Source organism: Chironomus tepperi, unplaced genomic scaffold, assembly GCF_022539635.2.
Source record: "Chironomus tepperi strain 1889 unplaced genomic scaffold, CSIRO-AGI_Ctep_v1 contig_137, whole genome shotgun sequence".
In the NCBI taxonomy this organism is placed as follows: domain Eukaryota; kingdom Metazoa; phylum Arthropoda; class Insecta; order Diptera; family Chironomidae; genus Chironomus; species Chironomus tepperi.
In genome coordinates, this window is record NW_027226259.1 from 2295350 (window position 1) to 2320181 (window position 24832).

General features: G+C 26.4%; 1 protein-coding gene across 2 annotated transcripts in view; it reads right to left on the minus strand.

Moving 5' to 3' along the window:
• LOC139087742 (irregular chiasm C-roughest protein-like) overlaps positions 1-24832 on the minus strand; it is a 114099-nt gene that overhangs the window by 19965 nt on the left and 69302 nt on the right. For both annotated transcript variants that reach the window (XM_070636643.1, XM_070636642.1), the window contains one exon: positions 19839-19879. The gene's annotated coding sequence lies outside the window, so the exon portion shown is untranslated. The remainder of the gene's footprint in view (positions 1-19838; positions 19880-24832) is intronic.

Below are 24832 nucleotides of genomic sequence, written 5' to 3' on the forward strand. Positions count from 1 at the left end.
GCCGTAGAAAAAAATTGTGTCGTGTAGTTTTGTTCACATTTTTGTTTAGTTCTGCTTTATTTAAGAGAAAAAAATTGTCACGCTCAACCTTCATCTGTATGCGACTTCAATTACGAATGTCTAAAGAACCAAAATGTGCAAAAATAAGTAAAAATTATTTCATAGTATCAACAATTAGCGGCAAAATAATGTGTCTTTAAAATAACAACAGTTTCAGGAAACGTTGACGACAATAGAAAGCGTACAATAATTAATTATGAGCCATGGAGTCGAGTGTGAAATAGCTTTTGTGCTGTTTAATCGTTAAATTGCTTTCGTCTTTATATACAAAAGAAATTTTATTTATTATTGTTTCGAAAACACATAAACATCACAATTAGTTGAAGAAATTTGTGCTACACACAGGAAATTCCGATCTTGATTATTAATGAAGTAGGTTAACTAATGGCACACTTTCAATGTCAAGATTTCTTAGTTCTTGTATTAATTTTCTTTTCATTTTAAATGATTACTTATTTACAATTTTGTTTTTAATTGTACATATAGTTGTAGATACCCACTAATCATAAAATAACCGATTATTATGACCATATTTGTAATATTTTCGATAAATATTTATTTTGTATTAAGATTATTAAATGTGTATGTACATGTGTAGCTATCGAATGCTTATTTAAAATAACTCTGTAATAATTGTCAATTAGGATGCATTAAGATGTAGAGCAGCATATAAATAATTAAAGAGATTAAATGCTCTTAAGAGATTTTACGACATGTTGAAATCAGTTATTAGTAGACAATGAGGTGACGAAAGATATTTCAGTTACGGATTACCACAAGAACTATATTTTTTTTACACAAGAGCTATTAATTCATATTCTTAACACGAAAATGAAATACTTCATTCGCAAGCCTATTAAATTCTAATTTCTACCTCATTCAGTGATTAAATTCCATAGAAAGAAGGAAAAAGGAAACTTAATTTTCGCCTTAATTCGACATGTGAGAATTACATTTAGAAGTAATTTGATTTGATTAAAGAGACATAACATCATTTATGCGTTATATGTATGTTGTTAAATTTATTTATTTACTACAGTCAGCTATAATAGATATATGCATGGTAGAAAATTTTCATTATAATCATAGCAATTATTCTATCTGTATACACACACGCACATTAATATGTAGATTGCTATCGTCACATTTTCACACGTTTTCTCATTTTCTTTTCGCCTTTTCTTCTCATATTCTGACGGTATTGTACGAGAAAAGAATGAAGGAGAAGTGATAAAGAAGTAAACGAGATTTTCTCACATCGCTTAGCAATTTTCATATGAAAAGTAAGATTTTTGCTGTAACTGATAAATGTAAAAAGTATAGGATATAGATAGATAAAGAATGAAAACGAAGGAAAAAAATAGACTGTTGCTTTTTCTATTTAATGCTAACTGTCAATATCGATTTTGTTATATTGTCGTTGATGCGATTTGAAAAATGAAAATGTGAGAGGGGAGCTATGCTGATATTTTTGTGTACTCATGTATAATAGATGAAAATAAAAATAACAGCAAATAAAAAGTATTTTTTAGAACACTTTTGCTTAACATAACAGTGCATGTTATCAATATCATGTAAATATATTTTAGTTTAAGATAAATCAACAAATTTTTTGATCGTTTTATTTCAAAATGTATAGTAAATGTCAAATGAAAAAAAAAAAAAAAAAAAAAATCTTGTCCTTAAATGTAACCATGAAAACAAATTTACAAAATTTTACAAAATAATTCAAATATTTTTAAATGCTTAATTTTTTGCTGATATTAGCATATTATTCTGTATTTTTATATTATTTTTTTTTCGCCTAAACATCATACCTATTGAATTTCTCCTAGATATGTGCATATCAACGCATTATTATTTATAAAGAATATTAAAAATATATTTACTAGAGCAACAGAATTTTCGACGTCACTACTCATGCTTTGCATCCCTTAATCATAAGCACATAGAAAATGTTCTTTAAATTTCTGTACACGATTTCGAATGATGACAATAAATGAGTAAGGATTTTTATCTATATCAATCTAAATTTAGTTCAACACTCAATGTGTGTATGTCTATAAAAAGCAGACAATATGACATTGTCTTCTGTCTTTTCAATCCCCAAATGTCTTCACTTCATAGTTTATTACACATTATTCAAGTAGATTTGTAGGTGTCAACGTAGATTTTTTTTCGTTTCTATTCTTTTTACTTTTTTATAATGCACGTTACCGCATGTATATTTTTTGTTACCTCTTGCTTTATTTCGATGATGAAGATAGGAAAAATATGTAATAATAAATCATTAAATAGGAATTCAAGAAGAAAGATTATGTGTATATACAAACATACATGCCGTTCCCATATTCCACCCTTAAGAACTTTCAACATCAGATTTGTTTTTCTTCTATTCAATGCCATAGAAAAGTATATGAAGTTTTGTCTCTGTCTATGTCTCTTCATATTTATTTGAAAGCGGTAAAAACAAGAAAATCAGGCACAGTGTTTTTTCATTTTATTTTGCGTCGAGCTTCCTTTCAGTATTTGTTTGTATACATATTCAGTAAATGGAAAAAATATGTCAGAACATCATAGAAAACGAGTTTCGCTTTATGACGCCAATAAATTATATTTTTTTCTGTCGGTAAGAAAAAGTTTATTTTCCACAAAGACATTTATTCCTTTAATATTCATTCATCCCTCCCAGAAAAGAAGGAATATGTTTGTACGAATGAGAGAAAAAATACCTTCTTTCATGAAAATCTATCAAATATATATTACTTTCTTTTACGAAATATTTCTTTTTATATTATTGTATGTGCATGTGAAATATTCTTCCATCATCAATTTCATATATATTTATGTTATGTGTATGTTGCGTTTATTTCTTCCTTTTTTTCTTTTATTATTATTTTCTTAGTACTCATTGCGTTTCACATTTCACGAATGATATCATGTAATGTAGCATGTAATGATGGCACATTTGTGGGTTTATTGATACGAAATCAAATGTTTTTTCTTTCTTCTATATCCTTTGAAGTACTTCTCTCCTCGTGAGTTCATTAAAACTTACACTCTGACAGCAAAAAATTTTCTTTTAAATTTTAACATAGATAATTTGATAATTTATAGCTCTAAAATGAACGAATTCGATTATTTATAATATGGATCATTTCGCCGTCATTATAACTTTTTGATTGCTGTTCACTAGATCTTCCTTAAAAGGGGTCACAGATATTTATACGTACATGAGCGATTGGAAAAGAAAAATTCAGAGAGGAATAAATATATAAATAATATCAAAGTTACTGCAATTTTCATTTTTATAATCGATTCTTATTTTGATTGTTTATATTGAATTTATTGAGGATTTTTATGATCCTTAAGAAGAACCCCAAAAATATGTATATATGTAGATGATTCGATTTCATTTGAAGGCTTTTGAGATGATACTTTCATTATCATATTTATGCGATTGGTTGAGTTTTGTATAGATCAAATACCAAATAAATTTTCAAAATAATCATATGTAAAATCACTTTCTGTGTTGAATAATTAATAATAAGTACTTGAATTCTTTTATTTTATTTAAATACTTAATTTATTTTGATCCCATCACAAAATATTCTCATTTAATTTAGAATGATTTTATGACTGATTAAAAGTGCATTTATAAATTTACAGTTAGTATCCTGTATATAAGTAGAATATACTTTGGTTTTGCTATGATTGAAAATTGTGTACATGCAAAGTCAACAAATGGTATGAAATAGTTTTTTTATAGTCACGCTAGTATGCACATTGTCATAAACATGCACACACATATACAAATTTTGCTCATAAAAAGCTCTTTTCGCTTTTAAATTAATATCAAAAGCTAGTACCAGAAGGGAAAGGAAAAAATAAGCATAAATTTTTATATTCACCCTAATGCATATCCCCTTAATGCCCGCAAATTTCCACATATATATTATATACACATTGTAGATGAACAAGAGTCTCTGTCTCTTTTATATTTCACATTTATGCTGTTTATGTTTGAATGAGACCAAAAAATAATAATAATAACATTGTGGATGAGAGACTGAGAGACAAAATGGGGAAATTCATGGGGACAGTTGTGGTGCCATCTCATTTTCCACACAAATGCCATAAAAAAATTGCTGTGGAATGTTTATTACAATTTTCTGTTCATCTCTTATTTTTTCTCTATCTTATACAAGAGTTTGTTTTAAATTTTACATATCTCACGAACAGACATGAAGCATGCTCATGTGTACGCTCACAAAAGTGAAATTGATGGTCATTACATTAGATTAGTTGTTTCAAAGGAATCATTAGTCGACTTAGCTTTTGACAAATAATAAATTCAATTGCAAAAGATACATTTTAACAGTTTTATTTATAAAAAAAAAATATACAAATCCTTATTAATAAAGGATTCGATCGTGGAAAGTAAAAATATAAAGTTGTTAAATGTTGATTTAAGGTCTGTTCATTCCCAAAATAAAAATTAATGCATATGTATGTGTAAAATATACATTTCCATCACAATTTTCATGCTTTATTCTGTCATGCTTCTTTTTTTAAAAGGTCATAAATTTTCTTTGTTGTAAATCAGTAGATTTCTCATGAGCGCAATTACTAAAGAATCATTCTAAATTTCACATGAAAAGAAAGAGAAATAAACCAAATTATAAGCGACAGATTTTGAATTATTTTAATATTTTGCTTTGAATTCTTTTTTAAATTTAACTTAAATTATTTTAAAAATTTAATCATTTTGGAGCAACCATAGTTATATATGTAACTACTTGAACATTGATACTGATAAAACATTATAATTTTTTTATTTCTTTCATCATTATTACTGCTTCATATTAAATGGTTTGTAAAATTTCTCGCATGTTTGCTTCTTATGTAAAAGTGTAAACTTTATGAATTGAGCTTAAAATTTATGTTTGTTTACCAAAAGTACAATCTCAAATTCCAATGTTTATTAGCATTAGACTTTTTAAAGAAATTTTTTTCCAAGGAAGTTTTCCAACTTTTCAAGTGAATTTATTGCTACTTGAAATCACAAATTAAACAAAAAGTTACAAAGTAAAAGGAAGAAAATTTTCTTCATTAAAGTTCTTTCCCAAAACTTTTCTCTTTTTGAATAAATAAAGTAAAATAAAAGCCAAAAAGGAATGAAAAGGAAAGAGAAGAAAAAAAATAAACGCTCTGAGATGATAATATTTGCAGGAATAAGAGAAAATGAATGAAGTAACTTTCATTCAATTTCAAACAGTTTTAATTTTCTTTTACTTCATTTCATTTTCGCAATAAATTTTTGTATCTACGCTTCTTGTCTGCTCATTAATTGCTGCACTTTCATATCTTTCTCTTCCAACATCGAATTTTATACCTTTTCACTTTGAAGTGTTAAATATCATCAAAGCGATAAGGATTACTTCCGCACTTTTTGTATATTTTTCCTATCTCACTCTCTTATGTTTTCTTCTTATTCATTTTATTTTTTATATCATCAGAATAAATAAAAAGCGACGAAAGGGTTGTAAAATGTTTCCGTTTTACTCATTTGTTTCTTCCGCTTTTTCATTTTCTTTCCTTTTTTAGCTTTTCATTTCTTCATACCTATTTATTTTTAAACAAAAACAAAGAACGAAATTCATTTTCCATTATATAATCGTGAGAAATTTAAATTCAGAAATTGAAACTCATGAATAGAGTACATACAGTGATAAATTCAGCTATCGAGAAGTATAAAAATTTTGCACGTGAAATAAAATTTTTTATGTATCACATTTTTACAACCTTTTAATGAGCAAATTTTCTTCCTCCATGAAACTCGTAAAATAAATTTTATGCCATTTCTCTCTTTTTGAAAATTGTTTTGCTTGTGATGTTAAAAGCCACATATATGGTTATAATGATGCTTTTGCATTGAATGTGGGTGTATGTAAGACACCTTTAAACCTTTTATTATTTCTTATATTGCTTTATATTCATCTTCTCACCCATCATTTTCAGAGTGAGAAAAAAGTATATTCCAGAAAGATAAAATACTATAAAATGTGGTAAGGAGCATGAACAAAGAAGATACGAAACTTAATATTATTTGAGAGAAAAGAGCAAACGTTCAATCATCATATGGTGGAAAAGATGTATGTAGGTCATCAAGACACGGCTTATATTACACTCATATGTATCTATGCTGAGTTTATGTGTTTCAATTTCTTTTTAGATTATCAGATTAAGGTCACGATGAGTGCAAATAAGCTGTTTTATACTTTTTTTTTTAAATAATTATTTCTAGAAATTTTACAATACAATTAAAATAATAATCTTTGGGAACTATTCTTGGATGTACAAAATTTTTTCTCACAATTTCTTGTTACATATTTCAATTCAAGTGAAATTGAAAATCACCGAAAGTCATGTATTTTGTCTCATCATTTTACTTTAAATGAATTTCACCTAATTATTAAAACAAAAATCTATAAAGTAGTATTTTAACTAAATAATATCATTAGTAAATAAAAAATTTACATTTTAGAAAACTTAAAGTAAACCTTCCCTCTTTCCTTATAAAATTTCCTCGAAGAAAAAAAAAATATCTATGTTGAGATAATTTGGAGAAAATATGCTTTCGCTGGTCACGAGAAACAACGTCTATACTAGCAATGAAGACCATAACTTTTATTAGTAACAGAAATATTAGTCTACATTTGTAAAATATGTATAAAAAAAGTGCGAAAAATGCGCTAATAATAGATACTATAATATGGGTACTTTTTTTATAATGATGAAACTAGGTTTGAAATAATTTATGAATGATCTTAGAAACATTTAGTATAAAAAATGTTTTCAGTATGTTGTTATCCGTGTTACATTTCATACAGTGAACAGTTTGAATTACATGTTTCTACATATATAAAACTTTTGAAACAATGTAAAAAAAAGTTCTGTCGTTGGCCAGCAATTATAAAACTTCATTACATTTTTTATTTGGATAACTATGACAAGTTACAGTTCACATGCCAAACATGTTAAAATTCCATGACATTATTTGCTTTTTGTTCCTTTTCTAAATTGATTTAAAGTTCAGTTGTCATCATAATTTTTTTTATGTATACGAAAAAAAAAAGTAAAAACTGTTGCACGTTTTTATACTCATAAGTAAGTTAAATGTGTTCAAAAGTGCATGAAACGTGAATGTCATAATTTTTAACTCAGTTGAATAAAATAAAATATATTTTTTTTACAGTTTCAAGGGATTTTTTTTTTGGATTTTTCCAATTTCATAAAGTGAATTGAAATCATGCATTCTCTAGACGAAATGAAATAAATTGAAATTATGTAAGTGCTTATGGGATCATTCTGTAATGCACAATAAGTAAAAAGTAAGTTGAGTAGTGGGTGGCTGAAAACATAACCGTTTTTTTGTAAGTCTTTTATCTTCGTAGGTGAAATATAATTTTGAATTTTGAAGGTTTTGACAAATGTATACTTGAGGTTTAGTTTAAATACATTATAAATTTGCAATCAATTTTTCTTTTCTGAAGCATTTCAACTTGCTTTTATCTTTTTGATATATATATTTTTAACGAAGTGATCGAAAACTCAAAAAAAAAGTTATATTTTCAATTTCAATTTGTATTTAAAAATGCCAATCAAAAATCTACAACAAATTGAATATTGAAAAACCACCTGGAAATTTAAAAATTTTTGTTTTGCAAATTTATTTTCTAGAACTAAAATAACTTTGAAAAAATTTTTAGTCCTGTCAACTAAAGTTGAAAAGTTAGATGCATGCTTTAATTTCAAGCAATCAAAATCGTTCTTAAAAGACAAATTCTTTTGACAAATAAAAGTAAAGCATGAAAATTTACAATGTCTAAACATCGAATTAACATGAAAATAAAATTTATTCTGTGTACAATCATTTGACAAGATTTTTTTTCCTTTTTCAGTTATATTTGTTTCTAATGTCAACCCAATTCTGAAACAAACATAAAATGCCATTTAGTAAAAATTATTTTCCTCACTTCAGTCATTCGTATATTTTTTCAATATAAATCGGTCTTGTTATTTATTCAAAAAAGTGAATGTTTGACAATTAAAATCGATATGGTGTCACGATATGTTCATGATTCTTCTGTATTTTGTTTAAAAAATAAAAATTTGACAATGTTAAGGAGAATGCGACAGCTTTCGCTAAATGCCAAAAAGCAGTTTTGAGGCAAAACTTTCATCTCCAAATACTATTGGTTTTAGTATTTCAACTAGCTCAAAGTACTCATGTTTTTACTAGCAAATTATTTTACTAATTTGTACGTAAATAAAGAAGTTTAGTTTTCAAATTAATTGTCCGAATTTGTTTTTAAACATTTTGATACTAAAAATTTCTTTTGGCAACAAAACTTTACTAATATATCTTAGAAAAGTGACAAAAAGAACAAGTGTTTTTGTCGGGTTTTATATTAATAATTCAAATTTTTTAAAGTTACATCCACTACTATTGCTCTAATGGTAATTTATTTTGTTCAGGGAAACATTTAAAAAAAATCCACTTTAATTCCCAACCGCATTTCGGAATTTCACTTTCAATATTCATCATATCCATTAGTTGTTTAATGTTCAGGAAAGGAAGAAAAAACTTTTCATTATGAATGGAAGAAACTCCTATAAAAATGATTAATTTTCCTTTGGAGAATAAATTTTGTGATATAAATCATATTTTTTTCCTCTATCATCAAATATGGGAATTTTTCATCCTTTTTTACTTTCCTATATATACTGACAGCATCCATTAAATGCTTCATATATTTTCATATCTATTCTATTTTGTATTTTCATTGTACTGAAGATTCTTTTGTATTGATGATCTTCAAAAAAGTATAGATTTATGATTAATGAAATTTGAAACTTAATTATGATTGTAGGAAGTTCCGTCATTCATATTAAAAAAATCGAAAATTTTATAAAAGCATCTAAAATGAATATTAACTATATTGACGATAGAAAATTGTGCAGTCCATTAATATTAACCTTTGTCCTACTTTAATGCCTCATTTAATCTAAATATCTCATTATTGCCTTATAATTATTCTCGTTAACTGCATAATGTTATTAGATTTAACTAAATTTATGCTTGGACAATACTTTAAAGATTAATGTTTCTCATAACTTTTCCGTTTTCTCTGTGTTTTCTTCGTCATACTAACAGACCCTTTAAATTTCTACTAAAGGTTTAATTAAAGAATGAAGAAAGTTTCCTACAAAAAGCTTTCATTAGCAAAAAATTTTCTCCTTTTTATCGACATAAATATACATCCTTCTATGAAATCATGGCCTTTTTGGAGCTATTTAAAAAAAAAGAGAAAAGTAAAAGGAGCAAGCAAGCAAAAAAGAATGAATGAAACAAGGCCATTTCTGGTATGTTTTAACATTACTGTTACTTTTCCTCTAAATTTCACTCGATAGGCCACATTTTGTTTAATGTACATGAGCTTTGAAAAGGATTGAGTGATGAGAAAAGGGTTAGAAATAATGAAAGCTTTATGAGAGTAATATGTACCCAAGATGCTAATAGATTTTTAATAATGTAATGTTCTTCTATCTGCTATATGTAGATATTAGATGAAAAAAAAAAACAGGGATAGACACTATCGTAAAAATTGTGATTTTCTATTTTTTTCAAATAAAAATTTATGATTTTAAGAAAACCTTTTATATATATTTTATTTTAAGAAGAACACATAACTAAAAATTTTGCAAATAAAAGTGCGCATACCGATTCAACTCCAATTCTATAATCCTTGCATAGACAGTTTTATAACACATTCTTTTTAAAATAATCTTGGCAAGTGATCAAAATGTCTGGAGATAAAAATAGAAAATAAATGCATTTTTTATATACACTTATATATGATACGTAATAATAGCTGTAAATGTGTCTCTTTCCACGTAAACATCAGACGATATTTAGCGCAAAGTAGGAAAAAGACGACTCGTCTTGCGCTTTGTCCTTTCTTAAAAGTCTAATAATAAAAAAAATTGGAAAGTATTAGAGAAAGATTTGTGTTCAATGTAAAACACTCCGTTTCTTTAAATTTTATTTTTTAAATATTTCATACATTTTTTTAATTTTGATCTTTTCATGAACATTAGATTTCCTAAGAAAATATTTTTATTACAATTAGGATAGGGTGGCCAGAGGATTTTCGTAAAAAATCGGCACACTTTTGGAAAAAATCGCAAAATTTCTGAATTTGGCACTATTGTGTTATTTTTTACTATTTTGAGTTTTAATATTGTAAGAACTAGTTAAATTACGTAAATTATGTGCAAAAAAGTGCAGAAAATAGTTAAAATTCCGAAAAAAATATTTTCAGTCCTGGGATTGAACAAGGTCCGGGTTGAAAATTGAATTTTTCAGTAAAAACAGTTTTGGGTATCTAAGAAATTTAAAGTTAAGCCGTCATAGCAGACGGTGAACTTTCAAATTCAAATCTTCTCAGCATGCTTGATTGGGTTTTATTCTAGTAAAAAAAATATATACTCAAATACAAATATAATACCGAGGAAAAATCGCTTTCTTTAGTTTTGTTTTTCCTGCAACAAAACATATGAAAAATTGAAAAAGAAAAAACAGGAAGACAGACGCATTTGAAGGGGAAAACGTTTTTAACTGCATTATTCTTATATGAAAAGCAGATTGTCGCGTCTATGTGACGTAAAATGACTTAAAAGGTTTATTACTATACAACCCAATGCATTCATTTTTAATTCTATTCGGAAGCTTTAAATTTTTCGTTTTCATCTCGATATTTCGTAGATTATATTTTTCGATGCAATGAAAAATTCGCTTTTCATTAAAAATTTATCATTTCATATAGCAATTAATAATTTTCTACTGAAAAACAACCTCAAAATGGTAAAATGAGACAGGAAAGAGAAGAGGAAATCGCATGAATCATAAATTTGGGTTTTACATTTTTTCCAGTCTCTTTTGCTTTTCTGTCTTGCCATGCACAGCAAATAAATTCTATATAATGGCTCTTGGCGACGTATTCAATTGCATGGCGATGAGAAGTGCAAAAATGGATTTTTTTTGTTATACATCAAGAATTCAGTACTTGAATATGAAGTAGAGTAGACAAAACACAAAACAGAAGTAAGGGGAGAGAAAAAATTGCCTTAAAATTTAGCTATATTTTCCGGCTAGTGTTGAACATCTCAGTCTGCTCTATATGAGAAGATTTATGAATGTCATGAAAAACATAAAAAAGGATGCAAAGAATTTTCGTCTCGGAATTTCATTTTTTTTTTTCTTCAACTAAAAAATACTGCTTGACATTATAATTTTTGCACCACACAATAGTCACAAATGTCGGAAGGTCGAGAAAAATGGAATGAATATAGAAATTGTGGCATTGAATGAAACAAGTACATAGACGAGTAAAAGAATAGGAAAGATTAATCTAGTAAATCATTCAATTCACATCTTTTCGCTATTCTACTTTGCTACTGTATATACATTTTGCCATCATCGTATATGCTCTTCTCACTTACCATTACTTGAATACATAAATATACAGTACAAAGAGCCATTCGAGTAAGATTATTTGATGGGAAATGATGAATTACACAAAGCGTGTGCGATGACTCGCTTATGATTAGCAATGATGTAGAGTATTATGAAATAATTTTTACTTTTTCCTCCCTCTTAGATATGAATTATTAATTTGCTTATGAGTGTGGCTTTTTTTTCTCTCTATGTGGCTTAACAATCTAATGAGATTATGAATTATTCAAATGTGAAAAAGGGTTCTCGATTGTAATTTTTCATTTTTCTCTTTTATGATTATTGATTATTGTATTAATTTCATGGTTAATTGGATGAACTTTATTAATTATATAGATAATTTTATATTAAATATGAAATATTTATGAGAAGAGGTGTCGTTTTTAATAAAATGAAACTTATGAAACCTTTTTAAAAAAATAAAAAATAAAAATGATTGACACAAAGCCGTAGACCTTTTTCATCTTGTTATCAATACTAAAAAAAAATTTTTTGAACTAATTATGAACAATGATTATATTACTAATTTTATTATTTGCTCTAATATAAATCTTGTAAAATACTTATAGAATTACTATTACGTACTAGAAACAATGAAAATTGTTGATCTCATTTAAAAAATATAGAACAATTAAATGCTGTTTATATTTTATACATTTAACATTCATTATGCTTCATTTCCCCTCGTAAATGCTTTAAATATAATTTAAGATCATACTTTATTTTATTTGAAAAGCAGTTTTCATATAGTGGAGTTCATTTAATTAAAATGCACTTAAGAAGCCAAACTCATTTACAATTGCGCAACATGATGCGTAGAAAATTTGAACAAACACTACTGTGGTGAATAAATTGTAAATTGCAGTGATGATTAAGGAAATTTAGTATGTAAATTAGAGAAATAATTGAAAATAAAAAAAAAAACTTTAATTATATCGTAGTTTTATCTTCAATTAGTGTGACGCAAAATAATTTCACAGACAAACTGTTTATGATCTTATGAGCAAAAGCAAATAGTTAAACTCATACAACTATGAATAAATAAATAAATCATATGAATAAATATTAAAGTTAACAAACTTTTCTTTGCCAATAAAATAATAATTAAAACAATTTTAAAAGTTTCATTTACACATATCTTTATGTGAAAAATTATAGGTATATAAATAACTAATTTTTGAAACTTGAATATATCTAAACTGTCACAAAGGAATGTAAATATTGAATTTAATTCAATTGTCAACTCGATGTTAATATTAATTTATCGATCAGTAGTTTCTTTAGAAATTAAGAATTTCTACGAAATAAACGACTTTAAATCATCATTAAAGTTCGTCGAATTAAAAAAATTGAATATATTATAATGAGATTCATAATCATCATATCTATGATCGAGTACTATCTAGGACCGTTCTGCTCAAATCAATAAAACTCAACTCAATTTTCCTCAAGAAAAATTTGAACAGACACACAAACCACAATTAACTTATTTTTCAGTAATTTTGATAGTGTTAATTATCATGAATGCAAAGAAAATCGAATTTTTTTTCCCATAAAATTAGTAATAAGCCAATAAAGAATTCACACATTACTAAAGATGATGATTTCTTGTTAAAATTATCTAATTACAAATAATTATGTAATTGCTATAAAGCATCAGAACATCAAAAGCTTTTAAATTACTGTAGAAAAACCAATAAAACCTCATTGTTATGATTTAGTTGTATGAGGTTCATTAGAACATATGAATGAAATTACAAAACAAAAAAAAAAAATTCGAAAGTGAAATATTTAATTTCAACAAGCTCAAACCCCCCTTCGGTTATTCACTTGTTTTTTTTTATATTGACTTGATATACCCGCTCTAGTTAATTTTTTTCATTCTTTATTAAGAAAAGAAGAAAAAAATTAGTCTATAATTAGAGGCAATCAGTACTTTTCAAATACCTAATGGACTTCATTTTAATGGAGTTTGTGCCGCACGGCGCTTAATAATTGAAGATTCATAACTTTTCTTTTCTTATGCTTTATAACTGTGATGAAAATTAACTTAAATTTTTTTATTGCTTGTTTGCCCTTTCTTCCACTCACTTTATATTTCTGGTTGCTCTATTAATTCAAATTTATTCACAAAAGGCCCTTTTTGCCTTCAAATAGTAATAATAATTTCCATAGCAGTGGCAAAAAGGGTGCCTTGAATTTATAAAGCAGAAAATTTTTCATTCATAGCATTTCTTTTTCAAACTAATTCATAAAAGTTTTTAAAATATCGGAAATCGAATTTGCTCACATACAAATTTTTGTTGTTCGCTTTTTTACTTTTATTTCTTTTTTTAAAGAAAGAGTTGATTGTGAGAAATGGCAGGAAAAAACAAAATTCCAAAAAAAAATCTCGTTAAATTTCCTTCCACGTAATGTGTGTTTTGATCATCAATAACATGCGGCAGCTGCAAAAAAATCTTTCATTTTTCTTTCTCATGCACATACATACATTTAGATTTGTTCATCGAGCGCGAGAAGAGAAAAGAACCAAAAAAAAGCAAGATTGAGAAAAATTGATAAGGGGCCAAGTAAAGCAGCAACAGAAGTAGCAAACTTTATAATTCATAAGTGAATTTATGGCAAATATCTGGTTCGATTTACTTTTTTTGATGATTTCGAATGAATTTATCTTTCCTTTCAAAATTGAATTGCAGATTTTTGTCATTTTAAGGAAAAAGAAAATTTTATGCATCTCCGTAGATTGAAGATAATTTTAATAATTTCTTGCAATGCATTTCTGTTTGATGAATGAAGTATATGAAACAATATGAAGCAAACAAAAAAAAAAAAGGATATCTAATAACTCCAAAGACTAATATAGAATGAAGTAAGCAATAAGTAAATATTTACAGTATGTATAAAAGCAATTTCATAAATGAGCAATGTTATGATGTAAGATTGATGTATTGACTTTTTAAAATTTAATCAATCTTCCAAAAGAAACAAAAAGTTTAAAATTTATGATTAATGTCTTTTAAAATCTATGAATATAAATATATATATATATATTTTTTTAAATTCAGATTATCTTGAACACAGTTTTGAAGAGATTCTTAAAAAAATATTGCAGATTATTTTACTTCAGAAACTAACAGAAAAATGCATTTATTTTAGTTTACACATATCTTCAAAAATTCAATATAAAATGCAAAATTAAATTAATGCGCTTGCATGAATGTAATTTTTACACACTCAAAGAATTGAGAGAGAAAAAAAACTGCAACCAGTTTCCAATTTATCGCATCATAAACGAGTTGGTCAAAGATTGAGCGCATCACCTGTTCTGTTATTTATTAAATTTTTGATCGTTTCTTTCACGTAAACAGTAATTTGTGAACTGAACGAAAGAAGACAAAGAATAAGTACGCAAGTATGCATTCGACAAGTAGAAAAACCTGCAAATTGTTTTTATTAAAAGCATATTTTCAATATTTATAAAGTTAGTTTTAGAAAAAAAATACTATAATAAAATAATTTTTAACACTGTTGATAATTAGTTAATTTTATAACGAAATCATTTTTGAAATTTTAGACCAAATCGATGAAACCGCTAGTTTTTCTTGCTGTACCTCACGGCATCACATTTCAAGCAGATATTAACTTCCTTTATACTGTGCAATCAGAGTGCATAATCATGGCCAAGAAAAAAGTATATGTACAAATACATAGACACATAAGTGGTCGGCATAAAAAAATAAGTCAGGCAAATGTTGCCGAATGTGTAATTAATATATTATGGCATGCAAGGTAGTTTTTATTTAAAAATTTCAACAGCGCATACAACTGTATTTCTATTTACTGTTCACATCATCTTTTAACGAACTATAATAAGATCTTTTCAAGATGTGAATTAAGTGCAGCAGCAGCAGTAGTAGTACCAACGCAATTTTTACATTATATATTAATGCAGGAAAGAGAAAAAAAAGTTGAAAGAAAATGAGAAACGTGGTTAACACAAAGGTCACGATATAACAAACAAAGCATATGAAGAAACAGAAAGAATTGTAGTCGATCAAGTTAAGGAGGATGCTACAGAAAAATTACAGCTTCTATGCAACACTTCTTCATCTTTATCATCATTTCTCTTTTATTCTCGTCTTACGTTCAACGTCGCTATCGATTTTATGCTTCTTTTCGCAACAGATTTATCTTACACATGCTATTCATACTATATAGCCACTCACTAATGTGTTAAAACCAACGATATAAATATAATAAGCGAATGAATGTTGAAAAAGAAAAGATTTACTGATTGGGTATATAATTATCAGTGGAGTAGATAACAGTTTATTGGCATGATAGATTAATAAGGATTCATGTTTGTAATTGATAAATTAAATACATTTGAGATATCTATTGCTATTGTTCTTCGGAAGTAAAATATGTTTGATGTGATGATACGTAAGAAACATTAATTTTAAGACTCATTAGAGATTGATATCTTTTGCTTTTTCGTGAGAGTAAAAAATTTGTAAATATTTCAAAATATTTTATGTTATAATAACAATTATTTTATTATATTTAGTGGTAAATCATGTTACAATTAAAAACTCATCTAGTATAAAACTCAAGACCAGTTATATAAAACTTTTTATATAAACTATTGTGGTAAATTATAAATGAAACTAAAATAGTAAAATGTTGTTTTTATTGTCTGAGACTCGTTTAATGGCGATGAAAAGATGGTCATATCATAAAACATTTTTATTGTCTCTGCGTCCACTTGATGCTTTGTTTGTATTTTTTGTTACATACTGAGTTAAAAAAGCCAAAGAAAAATTTTGGTTATAGGTAACAGATCATACTTTAAAAAACTTAAATTTTGTGAAAATTTTTATTAAAAATTTTTGTTAATAAAAAAAGGATAAAATTCTATGATATAAATTAGAGGCAGAAAATATCAATTAATGAATTTTAGATATCAATAAAATAATGTGCAAACTTTTTTTGCGTCAATTTCATTTTTTTATGTGGTTTGCAAATGAAAAGGTTTGAAAAGAGAATGGTTTTCTTTCCTCGCACAAATCTTAGAATCTTTTGAAAAAGGAAATAGCCTTTTTTTGTTAAACACAATTGTTGAAAATAGAAATAAAACTTTTTTCAACAAGTCAGAAATAAATTTTAACAAATTCGTCAAATGACTTTTCATTTCATTTTCTCTTTTTCTTTTCACTTCTTTTCCTGAATGACATTGGGTTAGGAAACAGGAAAAAGATTAATTTCAAAAATCCGTTTTTCGTATTCAATTCAAATCCAGGAATAGTGGAGAAGGGAAATGAAATAAAAGGAAATGAATGTTGGAGAGGAAGAAAGGAGTAAATCAAGGAAATGGCTTATATGGTCGTCATTTCAAGGCCTTTTAATGCCTTATTTTCGATATTGAGAGTCTCTATAACAAAATGAAGCAATTTACACAAATTAATGGTTACCTTAACCGCCTATTTACCAGTAAAGCACTTAAATATAAGATTATATATAGAAAAAAGCTCGTATTTGATTAAAGCAGCATGATAACGAAGAAAAATAAAGAGCAAAAAGGGATTTCGATAGACCAAAATAAAGTGAACTGTTTTATTCAATACCTTTAAAAACCTATCCTTGTGTATGTGTTTTTTCTTCCTTAAATTGTTGATTTTCAGTTAGAGTCCATCACTTTTCATTTCATTATTATTATTTCTCTTATTACTTTTTATTTAATTTCATGAAATGAGAACTAAAAATTTGAAAAAATTTAATTACTAAACTAATCTAGTTGGTATTGTTCAATATCTTAAATATAATGATAAGATCATGTTTAAGAAATTAATATAAAAAACGTACGCACGTAGAAGAAATTGAATTTTATTTTACTTATACGCGCTCAGCAAATATCCTATTTCTATTTATTTCTTACATTCACCAAAATAAATAATTTCGCAACCGTCAGGGAATACTAGAGTTGGCCTAATTTAAGGACAACAATTTTCCATACGAAATAATTTTACTTTTAATTTACTTTTATGTCCAAATTTTTGTATTCTTTGATTTTTGAATATAGGGTTTTTGTGCGCTCGTTAAAATTTTAAATTTATATTTCATCAAAAAGTATATCTTCAAAGTTGTTCTAATTACTATAGCACATCATTGATATTTTAGGTGAGTGGTATTAAGTTTCTATTGATTTGTTTGCAAAATACTTAATCAACTTAAGAATTCTATTAAAACCATTTCAAGTGTAAATTTGAGTCAATTAAGGACAGTACTCCAGATACTAATTGGATTTTTTAAAAGATATAGCTTTAGGCAAATACTTAGACAAAACCATAATAAAGTATTTAATTTATTTAATAGAAAATAATATAAAAAATTTTTCTTAGATTTTTTTTTGGAAAAATGTTGAAAGAGGTAATATTGAAATAAATATTAGCTATTCACAATTTATACATGATAAAAGTTTTATTAATCCAAAAGTGTAATTTTTGATTAAATGATGGCTTACGACGAAGAATATCATAACATAATTTTATGTTTATTTATATGGAAGGATATAAAATATTACGTGAAATAGTCCACTTTCCTTTAGCCAAAAAAGAGAAATAGTCTTTTTCATTACTTGTACAACATCAAATAAGAAATGAAGGACATAATAAAGCCACCGACAGTAGAAGTTGAATATATTTGTGATATACACAGAACAAATATATAAAAAGTATCGTGAAATATTCATCATAAGCAATTTGCAAAATTGCTGGGCTATGAAACAAGAGGAGGTCTAGTGGTGAATTGCCCGCATACTACCTAGGACTTATATTACATCAATAATTAATTCTTTAATGATTTATGACATTTTTATACTGTTTTATATACTGCTTCTGTTCAGTAAAAACAGTGCCTGTTTTCGCTTGCTATTTTTGACCAATAAAATATTTAATGAAATCGTTTTTTGGGGTTCTTTTTTTGTTCATTTCACAACCCCCGCATAAATAAAAGAGATTTTCTCCTCCAGATTTAATATTTCAATCTGCGAGGCGCTCATAAATGAATAAAAAAAAAAATTATTGAATTTATTTTCTCTTTCCTCAATTTAATTGCGAGGAAATTTTTTATCATTATGATTTAATGTCAAAATTGATACCTTAATGAGGATCGTAAAAGAAGGTTGATTGAGTTATTAAAAAAGTAAACATATTCAATTTGGAATCTCACATATTCGTTTCCAACAAAAACGTGAGAATCCCATCTTTACATTTTGTTATTTCCGGAAATGAGTTCTCAATAATCATTCTTTAACCTTTATTATAGATTTCGAGTAATTTTGACTTCCTTTCTAAAAAATTTTTCAAAAAAAAGGTTCCTATTGAATTGAAATAATTCGACGATCTTAATAACTAGTTGACCAGGAGTTACGGAAATATTAACTTAGGACGGAACCGCTAAAAAGAAATAAAATCAATCTAACGAAGTCGACCCGAGAGTTTCGCTATCATATAGCATTATGTACAACATTTTTTCTAAGAAATTAAATCAAAAACATAAAAATAAAAATTGTTATTTTGTCGTTATGATTGTCATTTGATATATTCATGTCTACTCTCTTGGCATTTGATCACTGGTGACACTTTTTTGTGTGAATACTGTTATTGGGTAGGTTAAAAATTACTCAATTTCACTTTCAGTTTAATAATAATAATAATGTCAAAACGAGAAAGAGATATCAGTGATGCTACGTGAACTGGTTTTAATTTCCAAAAAAATACATGCATATTCGTTTAAATTGATGAATGTAATTTAATGACATCGATATCGCTTTTATTTTGTTTGCATTAATTAATTTAATTTTTAAATTCAATTTTGCTGCAAAAACTTTATGGAAATAAATTGTTTTCTAGATATGAATAAATTATTACTATCAATAATGTGAATTTGTGTTTCTAATAATAGCTGAAAAATCACTTAGTTAATTTAATAAATATATTCTCAAAATTAATCGATTGCTATTAAAATTCATTGATTCAAATGTTAAATTGATGATCGTAAAAAGACAAAGAATTATATACATAGCTGATCAAGAGTCAGGCGAACAAAACTAGGAACTAAATAATTTAAATTTTTTTATTTAAAAAAATTGACATATTTATGTGTTTATTTTATTTAGCACCAGAAATGATACACTTACCTATAACGACATCATTTGTATGCAAAGTTGAATGTTTATGTCTGTAACGAGAAAAAAAAAGAAATAAACATAGTATCATTTCAATATGTAAATTTAGTTCTAAAACAATAATTGTCACAAAATTGTTATTTATACTTTTGATATTATTTAAACTGAGAATTAATTTTTTAGTATCCTCAAAATTTTACTCGGATTATTTTGTAATGAAAGTAATTTTAAAAAAAGGCATAAAGTCAACATTATATAAAATTATTTGTTACATCAACAGTAGATGTATTCAAAAAGTTAGATGTATCATAACTCATTCATCTCTTGACAAATTTTCCCATCTTCCTTTAATCTCTCATTATCATCATCATTATTGTTATTAGTAAGTATTAAACATCATCAGACAACAAAAAAGGAGGAGAATATTATTTTTTTGAAGAATAAAAAGCAAGACGAGACGATAATTTTGCTGTCTCACAATACCATAATTTCAATTAATTATCTTTGTTCTTATATAGAACAGAAGTGGAAAATAAAAAAAAAAGAAATAATCATCAAATTCAATGCTCCCGTAAAGTGAGCTATAAATCAGTATAATCATTTACGTTCCATTTTAAGATGTATAATGTAATAACGAAAATGATAGTTTTAATAACAAAGCAGCCACTATTTTTCTTTGCTTGTGCGTGTTGACGCAAACATTAATCTATTGAAATTTGCTAGTAATTATTACAACTAATTATTGAATACTCATGTAAGTGATGAGTAAAATATTAAAAACGCAACAAACATTTATTGTAGATTTAAAACTGGATAAAAATGTTTATATGAAAGCTATCCCAAAATATGTTTGATTAATTTAATTAAGAAATCTGTATATTATTTTATATTTTAAAAAATAAATCCGAAATATCAGATTATTTTTGCTCTATAAGTATACTTTCTTCTTCATCTTTGTATTTCTGGTATTAAATTCTAATTTTGGAGGTCGGCAAATTCCTTTTTGATGATTGTTCCGCTTCAATTAGGTTCTCCACTTTTTTTAGTTTTTCATTTTGTATATTGAAAATAGAATGATTACATATTGTAATATGAAGAAATGAAATAGAGAGTGAGTGTAAAGAAATGGGAATTTAAAAGTTACTATCGTAATGATGAACCATGAATTCCAATACTGAATATCTTTAATGCGTTTTATTAAGCGAAACGTTTTTTTTTTTTTCTTTTTTATTAAATGAATTTAAAAAACTTGAATTAATTAATTAATTATAGAATTCAGTTTTCTTTTTTCTTGTTTGATGAATCCCGTCTTCATGAACATATATGGAAACTTGCTTATTGATTCTTAACTTGAATCTTGCAACTTTATTCGATTTGATTATTGCATGTATTAATGAATTTTAAAATGTCAACATTTTAAAAGTATTGTGTACATTCTTGGTTGACTTAAGCAACATTTGAGCATTTATAGTAGTATAACAAATTGTATTTTAATCGCCTACACTATTTACTTTATAGTCGTATCTTTTATTTAATTTTTTTATTAAATTTATTTCCTTCTGTGGCTTTATCTCATTTCATTTAAACATCTCAATGGCACTGCTCATTGCAAGCTGCACAATTTGCTTGTTTTACTTTATAATTTCCATTTTCCATCTCACTCGCTCGTTTGTTCATTTCGTTCGCTTTTAATTACATTAAGCACAATTGCATTATAATGAATAAAGATAGACAGAAAAAGAACAGAAAGAAACATTGAGGCAAAATCACTTAAAAGCATTACGCTTTTTCTGTGTCTTGTGGACTAATTAATTTCACTTAGCCGTAAAAAATGGAAATTCTCGTGATCTAATTTGTTAAAGTTTATTCTTATTAGAATTAAAAATTTCATTTTCTTTTTTCTCAATATTTAAAAAAAACGAATGTGCTTTTGGCCAGAATAAGTTTAATCATAAAAGTTTTTTTTCACTCCTGTTACCTCACTTCTTAGTACTTAATTTAATTTTCAAATACGTTTAATTAATTTTTAAATCAAATAAATTTTAGATAGTAGGTAATAATTATCTTCAATGTTGGCGTGGTTCAAAACAGTTTAAATCAGGCTTTTACGTAACGCAATGGGCCGTTAAGATGGCCCTTTTGGTATCTTAAAAATTTTGGCAATGTGCGTTTAATTCCTTGTTGTAGAATGAAATAATTATGGAAGATATGAATTTTGTAATTTACAAATTGCTTGTAAGTATTCTAAATAATAACATGAAATATATCCAAGGAGCAAAAAAAAAGAAATATCCATAAATACGCTCGTTAAAATGAAATAATTTTATTATTCTATTTTTATATTGCCAAATTCACACCATCGTTATGGTGTTGTGAAGAGAAAATTCATTTCAAGTCGCATTTTCAATTACATATATTTTAAAGTACGATAAGTACGGAATGAGCATGAATGGGATTTTTTTTTTGTATGAAAGTTATTGAAGCATTAAGTTGCTTATTAAGCCTTAATTGTCACCATCTTTAACTGTCTGTAAGTAATTTTAATTTTCATGTCTTTATACAAAAGAAAATAGATGAGAAGGAATTAAAGTTGCGTCTTTTTAACTTAAAGGAAATGAAAAAGTTTTGTTGCTTCAAGATTTTTAATTGTTTTCCATCCTTAACTTTCTAATTAAATTTTTTGAGCGTTGATATTCTTCAAAATGGACTCGTCTTTTTACTCTTCTCAAACTGTCCTATATATTTCAACTGTTTTTTTACGTAGCCTTCATCAAGCAGCGTCGTTTGCTTAACAGAGAATGAAGACAGAAAGCATTGAAAGTAAGTTGCTTGTTGAAATTAATAAGAATATAAAGAAATGAATATTCATGAAGGCAATGAAAGAGAAAAAATTGAAGTGATGAAAAAAAGGAGTGAAGAATTTTATGAATTTATTATTAGCTATTGCTGCTGTGTACACAATATTCATATAACCTTCTTTTCACCCATTCAATCAGAAGATTATGATGATGATGATGATAATGATGATGACTATGATGATTAGATTCAATAGCTCTCTTGTACAATTAATATCTTAATTTAAAAAAAAAATGAATGATAGATTTTGTGTACTTGATACGTCTTTATTAAAATAATCATTTTGAATATTTCAGAGTATATTTACGTGTGTATATATCAAGTATACATAATCTTGAAGATTGAATAAATGTGATATTCAAATTTTTGTTTTTAATTTTCTTCGTTCTTGGTTGAAAAGTCTTTTTTCGTTTTATTTCTTGTTCTTAATTCATATTATCCAGATGCGGCTTTATTTCTTAAAGATTTATAAAATACTTTTTATCCAATACATTTTATCTTTTTCATTGATTCAACTCATTCTAGTTTCAAAAGTCTATGATATAAAATATTGCATCTCACTGTCGTCTAAAAAGGTTACTTTTAAATCGCTTCAAATTCCTTTCTTTTATGATTTAACCACATTTTTCAGTTCAACTGTTCTTTACTAATACATTTTGTCCAATTTTTCAAGTATAATTTATATCTTTTAAATTTCAAGTCACAATGATTTAAACAAAAATTTAAAATTTCTATACAAAAATGCGCCGCTTACTTCGTTTTAGACAAAAAAAAATCAGTTAAAAGAAATGGTTTATAATAAAAGAATATAAAACGCGCAGGTAGACAGAAAATATCAAGAAAATTTTGTGGCGTAGATTGCATCTGGTTAGTGTGTAATATAAACCTGATTCTTCCACGCAGTCGATTTTTTTTTGAAATCTCAATCAAGATTTTTTGTTATAAAACCTGAAAACGAAGAAAAAAACTGGAAGCACAAGGAGTAAAAGAAACCAAAAAAGAAGATGTAATAATATGAAGAAACCCTATCAACAAATTTAATCGGAGAAGAATACAAATTTTCAATTCGCGTGGCTCACTCATCTTAACTTTATAAGAGAAGAACAATATAGAACGTCTCAATGCAATATATGTATACTGTGCTTTTGCAATGGTAACGAAAGAGCAATTTTGATTCAATTATTGTGAAGAGAGCAAAGAAAAAAGAAGCTTAAGGCAATCAATGTGAAATAAGTAGAGATGATATCACTTAAAACGACGTGATGCAGATGCAATGCAGATGTCTTTAAGATTAAACAGATTTTTTGCTTTGCTTATTGGATAATTTTCTTCCTTTTTTGCTTGCTCTTACATTACTTTACGTATTTTATTTCTAAAGAAAGCAGAAACCACATTAAAAACATTAAAATGTGGATAAGGTAAAAGATGAGATACTTTTAGAAAAAAATTGCATACATTGGTCAATTTAGTGATCAAATGATGCAGATTGATGATAATCAAATTACAGTCGATATATAAAATGAACAGTTTTGTCATTGCTAAGGATTTTAATGCACTTTGAATTAAAGTTTTCTTTAAACAATTTTTTTATATTTTTTTTAGAAAAATTGAGACTAAAAATAAATATATTATTTGTCTCAAATGAAAATCCTTATTCTTATACCAATTTTCAAAATTCAATTACATTCAATTTCTTTGGTAGAACATACGTAAACAAAAAATAATTCAATCAATTTCCCCAATCCAAAACCGACAAAGGAGTTTGTAATCTAAAAAGGAAAACATAATTCATGTAGTTTTTCTTGCATGCCTCAACATATATCCATGCACAAGAGCGGAAATCTTCAGGACATGTAGAAGAAAAAGAAAGAGAAAAGTAAGCAAATTGATGTGATAAGTAACTCAAAAGTACGAGAAAAATATTTTGTACATTTTTCTCATGAATCCTATTCGACTCAACAATGTAATGCGAAAGTTTTTTCTTTCCTCCTCACCTTTTATTTTGCTTGTGTTGCGTATTCTGGATGGAAAGAAAGATTTATAAGAATGTCAATAAAGAACGTATATACTTGCGAAATATTTTACTGTGTATTACAAGTTGTGCTAACAAAACAACATTAAAGATTTTTGTTTTTTGCTCCATCATACCA